This window comes from Elaeis guineensis, chromosome 8 (genome assembly GCF_000442705.2).
Source record: "Elaeis guineensis isolate ETL-2024a chromosome 8, EG11, whole genome shotgun sequence".
Classification (NCBI taxonomy): domain Eukaryota; kingdom Viridiplantae; phylum Streptophyta; class Magnoliopsida; order Arecales; family Arecaceae; genus Elaeis; species Elaeis guineensis.
Window position 1 is genome coordinate 8,842,469 of NC_026000.2, and position 8,548 is coordinate 8,851,016.

The 8,548-nt window shown below is 37.1% G+C and overlaps 1 long non-coding RNA gene and 1 pseudogene across 2 annotated transcripts; one reads left to right on the plus strand and one right to left on the minus strand.

Annotated features, from left to right (window-relative positions):
• Positions 1-382: 382 nt before the first annotated feature.
• Positions 383-3,390, plus strand: LOC105050393 (uncharacterized; annotated as a pseudogene).
• Positions 3,391-3,786: 396 nt separating this feature from the next.
• LOC114914429 (uncharacterized) lies at positions 3,787-5,209 on the minus strand. 2 transcript variants are annotated; one of them, XR_003801633.2, is made up of 2 exons: positions 5,025-5,209; positions 3,787-4,448 (listed from the first exon to the last, which is right to left on the minus strand). It is a non-coding gene; the product is annotated as an uncharacterized lncRNA (long non-coding RNA). The 2 variants fall into 2 exon arrangements; XR_003801634.2 differs by having other exon boundaries at positions 3,787-4,517.
• Between the last annotated feature and the right edge of the window lie 3,339 nt (positions 5,210-8,548).

Genomic DNA, 8,548 nt, shown 5'->3' on the forward strand with positions numbered 1-8,548 from the left:
CGCCTGTTTTTAACCCAAACAAAATGGAATCCAGGTTTGGACCAGCAAATAACGGCTACCGTTTATTTCCGTACTGTCGTGGGTAACGGTTTCGATGGGGCAACCTCGATGGAATCTCCCCATCTCTCTCTCCCTCTCTCTCTCTCTCTCTCCTTTATCCAGTGCATACAGATAGAACCAGGGGGTGCATTCATCAAAAACCTTAGGGATATCCCTAACAATATCTTTACAGAATTGGCCGAGCGACAGGTACACCCGAGGGAAAACAAAGGCTGTACGCATTGACCCGGTCCACCCACCTATTATTACCAACCAACTCCTCCTATTCCGAACAAACGACCCCTTACCTTCCACCATTCAAAATTAAATGATCTCCGAGCAAGGAAGGAAAGCCTTGACGTTCAAACCAAGTTCTATCTCAAAGCGAAGTTCATAACGCCAAAATTTCTACCATTCCAACAGGAAGGTAATTTTTGTTTTTATTTGCAGCAGTTTCTCATGAACTTTCCACCTTTTTGTTCTCTCATATTAAAATTTGAAAAAAATTATAGAAAATGTTGATTGAAAGGCATTATGTTGAATTCGTCATAAGTACATGTACATAAAAAAAAATAAGTATCTGAAGGATTATTCTAAAGTTTTATTTTAAGGGTATACGTGTTTGTGTTGTTGATGACAAATTTGGCTCAACCATAAAATTCTTTTATTATTTGGGTTTGAAGCCGTCCTTCTCTACAATGTGTACGCCATGAGTGACGCATTATCATATAAAATTTTGAGTTGGTCATCCGTAGAGCTTCCTGCCATGGGCTTGTGATCCCATCCTATTTTTTAGGGGGAAAAGACATGTTTTGGTGGTTGTTTCAGTTCATGAAATTTGAGAGATTTTGATCCACATCTGACTCAAAATTATTTGTTTAAACTTTTGGTTTGATAAATTTTGCTTCTAAGATTCTTCGAGATCTTAACACAACTAGACCTCAAGATTAGGCTTGGAGAGTAGACTGGGCCACAGCGGAACTTTAGCTCCAGAAAAAAAATCCACGTTAGATCTGCTGCCCACCTTAAAACATAGCCGGTACCGTTCATGACTGCATGCCCATCCTCTTGGATTCATGAATCATGACATACCCCCATATTTGAATCGTTAAAAGATCGTTTAAAATATACTTTTAGCCAAGAAAGCTAGACCAGAAAACCTTACATTTGCAAGCATTTTGATAAGTAATATGCTCCATGGGCTTTGTTCAATATGTGAAGCTTAGATGAGCTTTAACATTTGTCACCTCGTTTTTCTCAAAAAAAAAAAAAAAAAAAACATTCGTCACCAAGCATTTCTGTCAATGTATGCGACGTTCAAAACAATCTATATATATCCATCAGCTATAAATTTAGTAAAATGGTTCTCACAAACCTATATCGATACACTTCTGACTCAAATTGGTCAGCGTGCACTCAATTATTGTCCAAAATTATGTTAAGAAGCTTGCTGTTGGTACGAGCAGGTCTAATGGAAATCTGAGGTCTTTTGAGGTAGATTATTGGATTTGAAATTATGTTGTATGATAACAAAAGAGAAGTCAATAGATCATGATAGTTGTAAAATCCAATATATAGCAATTGACGTGAAAAGATCTGCATTCAAACTTAAAGGAAATGCATCCCAAATACATGCAATAATGAATCTTGGCTGTAGATCTTTTTCTTACCAACCTTGCATTGTTTTATATTCTTAGCATACTTGTTTGCAAATTGGTACTTTCAGCCCATGGCTACAAGAGCCAAGAAAGGCGTCCACCTCAGAGAGAGGAGCTTCTCAGCTCCTTCAACCCCTGGAAGGACTTTTCTCTCTGATGGGAGAATAATGACTGCAGACTCCCCCAGTAGAGACATTCCCACGGCGCAAGAAAAGCCGGTGCCCAACTATCTCAAGCCAACGGCAAGTTCGGGTCATGACACCTCCAGCCGATACGGCTCCACGAGCCAGCAACAGCATCCCGAGGATCCCGTGACCGCTGCCACTACCGCTAGGAAACGCCTTCTTTCTACAAAGTCCATGGAGAAGACACCAAGAAGCGGCTTCTCGCTGAAACCTGTCCTTTCTCCGAAGAGTGTTCCAGAGAAAGCATCGAGTGGGAAGACTCTCACAAGAGCAACAAGTTTCCCAAAGAGCATGCCAAAGAGAGGAGAAGTCAATGGCAGCACTTCCATCACCAGTGCGAGCAAACTAGAGCAAGAAGAAAAGGTTCTCTCCATTGACAATGGGGTGCAGGGTCATGCTGCCCGACCTGTATCACGGTCCCCAAAGAGCAACAGTGAAGGGAAGCAAGGGACAAGTACAGAGAAGAGTGATATCGGGAAGCCAGGAGCTCCTCGAGTGAAGGTGACAAAGAAGGTCTCCGGCAATGGAGTGCCAAGGAAGCTGAAGGTCGACCGACAATGGAGGGAAGTGGAAGGTGAGGGAAAGGTGGCAGTGGGTGAAAGGTTGAGGTCTAAGCAAAGTGGTGAGGGGGTGGAGGTGGAAGTCGAGGGGAAGACGGAAAGAGAGAACTTGGCATTGAAGTGGAAGCAGCTTAAAGAGAAGGATGCGCCACCTGCCTACAATGATGCTACAGAAGAGACAGCGACCAAGCTGGCAATGAGAAGTAATAAAGTCAAAGCACTTGTGGGGGCATTCGAGTCTGTTATTTTACATCAAGAGCCGGAAAGTCAACCGAGTCAACAGCAGGACGAGGTGGTGGTGAAAGTTGGACGAGTCGGTCAACCCAGTCAACCGAAGCCGGAAAAGGAGGTCAAGGTTGGGGAGGAGGATGCTGGAAGGGGTCAACCAGGTCGCATGAAGCCAAAGAAAGCGGTCGAGGGTGGGGAGAAGTCTGCTAAAGGGGATCAACAGCCAAACAGCAACCAAAGAAGGAGGTGAAGAATGAGGAAGACAATGGTGAAGGTGGTCATTTGGGACTCAACAAAAGGAGACGAAGGGTAAGGAAGAGAATGGTACTGAAGAGGAGTCAAAGTGTGGTCAGTTGGGTCAAGAAAGTCAGCAGAAGGGGACCGAGGAAGAGGAAAGCAAGGGAGAGGAGGATGATAAAGCAATGTTACAGAAGAGTAACCAAGTCAACTGGAAAAGGATGAAGGAGTGGGTGCCAAGGAATAATATTGAGCCATTGGTTTTGATTTTTTTCATCAAGAAAACTATTCTTGTGCTTAAACACATCTAGCATAAGATTGATTGTACGAAACATATGCATCCTCTCTCTCTCTCTTTTTCTTTTCCTTTGGGAAAATATTGTGAAAGAGTTGTTGGCTCATATTCTTCAATTGTATTTAGAGTAAAGAACCAGATTCCATTATTCATTTAAGTTAATCAGGATCCTATTATCATGACAAAAATTAAAAAAGAAATCATTCTTTCAAGTGTCGGCAAGAAGAATCAGCTCGGTTAGATTTAAGAAGTTTGTATTTACTTTGTTCGGAAAAAGGCCATTCAAGTATTAGATTTGATTTTTTTTTTTCCTAGCAATTTAGAAATCAAATGCCATATATGTGTAGTATTGGATGTTATCTAAAATAAGACACCAATAGATGCTCAGAGCTGATGCCTAATTATGTAAGATCGTTCTCATACTATTCCATTTACTAATGGATCATAAGATGCACGAATTGAATTAAAGTTTTCTTAGAACAAGAACTGCATTTAAGTTACTAAAGCATTAAACAATCAATACATTGCTGGAACAAGGAAGATTTCACAAAGTAGCAAGAAGAATGCCTTGCACAACATCCATGTAACTATATTGTAAAATCAGCTATTTAAAATGTTGCACAAATTCAATTCAAAACTTGTGCAACCTAGATTAACATTGCAGGTTAGTGAGCTAGTATGGAAGAATCAAGGGCAAACAATATTGAATCCACAAATTGAAGAATGACCATATTTTTCTTGCAAAATCCTCAATTTAAAAAAAAAAAAAAAAAAAAAAAATTGGAGCTTGTTCCAATGGACAAACTCCTCTACCAGGCAACCAGCCAGAGGTTCGGGTTCGAACTTTGGGCATAACTCCTCGAGTATTTGGATAATTTGGATGAAGTGTCGGCGGCTCAAGTTATAGAAGGGTGATTTGAGGATTTTGAAAACAGCTCCCAAGAACCGCAGAACAATACACAGATCAAGAGTCATATCGAGAGGGAATATGTGCTGCCCCTTCAGTTTTCTTCATCTACTTGCCATCCAAATATATCCAGGAAAACACCTTTAGATATCTGCTCTTGTTGCACATGCATCTGGCTTTCAAAGATATCACTAATGGCTTTGATCAATCTAATGCGAATAATTTTAATTTGAAAGGGGCTACGAAGAAGCCAGCACACCTTTCAATCGTGTAGCAGCATCACAAGTACCGTTGGATATCCGGCTATGCAGAAGGTAGCCTGTGACCAAGCCCCAGTGTCTGAAATAGAACCACCATCATCATGCTTTCCTTCCATAAAATCCCATTTTTGAGGGAAAAAGAAAAACCCTATCACGGATATAATCTTAGTCCAATAAAACATAAACATGGTACTAAGACTAAAAATATAGAAGAGCAAAAGACAAATAAAAGAGGGGGAATTCAGTTTATGAGTAGGTAATAAGTGTGGCCAGATATTGTGACATTGGAATAACGAGAGGATAGGATATCCAAGCAATCTTCGTCTGGCAGGTGGTGTTTGATATGGGCTCCAAGCGGCAGACAGGATATCGCCATTGAATAGGCGCCTGCTGTTTGACTCTTTGTTTGGAGCCCATTCTTTTATCACTCCTATCCTCTCCCCATCTTTTCCCTTGTAACTTAGGTAAAAATAAGGGAAAAAAGAAAAAGAGAGAGAAGAAAGAAGAGGCTGATATCTGAAAGCACTCTTCAAAGATTTGCAAAACCCAAAAAGAAGGAAAAAAATTAAGAAAAAAGAGATAAAAGGAAAAGCACAGCATCCGAATATCATAGATTACATCCACAAAGAAGAAGAAGAAGAGGGGAGAAACTCACGTCCGGGATACCAAACCCTAAGTTAGATATTGAGGCGGCTCCAAATCCTTGAAACCTACCCTGACGAGGAGATCTTAGGGTTCTTGGCAGGGCTTTGTAGATTTGTCGTGCCGCCCGTGAGACAAAACGAACACGCTTTTGACGCCCAGTGAGCGTTCCTGAGGCGTTGGACTGCGGAGTTACCCATTCCGTCTGTCGGTCAGGATTGGGCCGGATGCGGCCCATAGTATCTTCTTTATAACAAGATGGCCCAGGAACGACAATGACACATTTGACATCATCCAAGAATTTTAATCCACATCACTCAATTTAGTCCAAATCAGCGATTTTTAGATGTCACATGATAGGACTTGGCCATTTCTATTAAACTAAAATCAAGCTAGGGTACCAATTGAAAAATTTTAGAAATTTAATGATCTAACTGTGCTAAATTGAAGTTTAGTACAAAAAATAAAAACCTCCCAAAGATTTAGAACTTTTGATGTAATTAAATCCTTTTTAATAAGGTTTTTTGAGTTAACAACAAAAAACATCCATAAGATATATGCTATGCATCACTACAAGAAAAGAAGTTATTAGCGATAAAAATTTTTCATCACTAATAATTTATTTTCATCGCTAATAGTTATTAATGACGAAATTTTCATTGTTAATATTTCATCGTAAATAATCGCATCGTTGATAATATTTTATGACGAAAAAATAATTTCGTCGTGAATAATCATTATTTGCGACAAAAATTTTTTGTCATTAAAAAAAATTACTTTTTCCAAAACTATTTATGACAAAAATTTTTAATCATGAAAAAGAATATTTACGATAAAATTTAACATCACTAATAAATAATAGATTAATAGCGATGAAAATATTTTTATCACTATTAATTTAATTAAAAATTTTTATGAAAATAAAATTTTTAAAAATTTTTAGTGATGAAAAATTTTCGTTGCAAATATGATTTTTTGCAATGAAAATTTTTTGTTGCTATTAATTAATAATATTTATAAAAATATTAGTGACGAAAATTTTTCATGATAAATATAATTATTAGCGACGAAAAAAATTTCATCGTTAATAATTTAATAATAATTTTTTTAAATCAAATTTAAATAATATTAGCGACGTAAAGCTTACATCGTAAATACAATAATTTTTGATGAAAATTTTCGTCGTTAATAATTAGTTACGACGAAAATATTTTTATCGCTATTAATTTTATATAAAATTTTAATATTTTTAAATTTATTAAAAATTTTATTTACGATCAATTTTTAATCGTAGTAAAATATTTTTGATGATCAATATTTCATCAAAAATAATTCTGTCGCTAATAATTTATTTTTTTTAAAAATAATTTATAAATATATATTTTTAATTTATATATTATAATATTTTTTATTAATAAAAAATAAAAAATTAAATAAAAAATTTACATAATAAACTCATAAATAAATTTTATTATTTTATTATATTAAATTAAAATTATAAAAAATTTAAAATAAAAATAAAAAATTACATAAATAGACCGTCAAGTATCGGCATCTGTAAAAGGAGAACGAGCTAAGGAAGGAGAGCGCTCGAAAGAGCTCGGACCGACCTGCTGCTATCTTATCAGCTGTATTGTCTGCTCCATCTGCGCCATTATCTGGATCTGGAGCTGCTGATGCTCTTCAACATGTACAACCAACTCATGAGCTCGCTGTCGATCTTCGATAGCCTGTCTCTGTACCTCCGTCAGTCAAACATTGCAGGCAGAATGGATGTCAGTCCTACACGAACGTGAGAATGAGGGAACAGTGATCCCATACCCTAGACCTCTAACATAATATGATCTCGTACCAAGCATCTGATCACAGATCTCATCATCTGTGGGTGCGGTCGAGCCCTCAGGGATAGGCTGGTATCTCATGTCTGTCATACAGTTCTGAAAATTAAAATTATAGCTATTTTAATTTTATAATAAAAATCAGATTGTGAATAAAAAAATAATTAAAAAAACTTACAAAGAGCTCTTGGCTCCCCATCATCGACTCTCCTGACCATCGCTGGTGGGTCTGCTGGTAGATATCATCCTACCAGAAAGCTCGCCACTCTCAGCATCTCTCGATAATTTGAGAATAATTAATTAAAAAAATTTTAAATAGCTAGAGAATTATATGCTACTTTAAAATTACTTACCATCCGCTTCATGTGACAAACGAATGACCTCGAACCCCCATAATGCGGTACAGTCTGTCTCGTCCGATTCGCGATGTTCTAGATATATTTTCATTGTACAGTTACCAGTCAAATTAGTAGATAATAAATTTAATTTAAAAATAAATGATTCAATCATTAAACTTTAAAAAAAGAAGAAGTTTAAATGTGTAACTTGATATGCCAGATCCTCATAATACCGGCATATGACAGTCCAATCATCTATAGTGATGCTATCATAGGGCTGCTGCCATGCTGCTTCCTCCCCATGATTCTGCATCATATGATATCAATACTGATATATGTGATGGTGATAATCCTTGAAATGCAAAGATAAATGAGTGTCCATGGCTCGCCGCACGTGATCCTCCTCAAAATCAATAATGTCGAATACACCCTACCAATAACAAATATTAGAAGAATATTATATAAATTAAATATTCATAATATAATTTATTTTACCTATAAGTGGGTGTAGAAAATCTTTCTCTGAGCCAGTACAACGTGATGTCAATCGAAAAACGTCACAGGGCATAGCTGCAGCATATGATGCCCAGCTCGATCTGTCACAGCTCGCACCATCTCTTAATGGGCCTGGTGTAGTCTGGTGGTATCTCGATATGGAGACGCTGTCCTGGGTGCTCGTGTCTCCAACGCTTTAGAGCGAAATTTTTCGATGGACCTTACCCTCGTCTTACTACTGATGAAGACTAGTTTGAAATAACAATAAATAAATCATTAGTATGATAGCTATCTAAATAAAAAAATTAAATTTTATTATACAAAAAATATAATAATACCACTCAGATCCGTCTCACTCGGATCCACCTCATTGGGACCTGCCAGTGCAGGACCCTCTGACAATGGAGCCAGTGCAGCAGTGGAGATCGGTGAAGGCGTCTCAGCCTCCGGGGTAGACTGTGAACATGAACGTCGTCATCTGTCTCCTGGTGCCATATTGTAATTTTTGATATATAAATGAATATAATATTAAACAATAATAATAAAAAATAAATTATATTCTAATGAATAGAATTATATCGCATACCATTATTGCAAGAAAAAATTGAACAAAAAATTAATATAAATCTACTCATCAATATTCGTATCTTTCTCGATGTGTAGATTCTCTTCTGAATCACAATAATCGATATATATGTCGTCTTTTATCTCATTATCATTTATAAACTGATCGTCGCCCTCTGACTCATCAAGATTAAATACAAAATCAGCTTCAACTTCGTTGGACGACAGATCAACCCTATTCAAAGGTGCCGTTACAAGTTCTTCATCAATAAAAAGCTCGGCTAATGTTTGTTCTTCTTGTT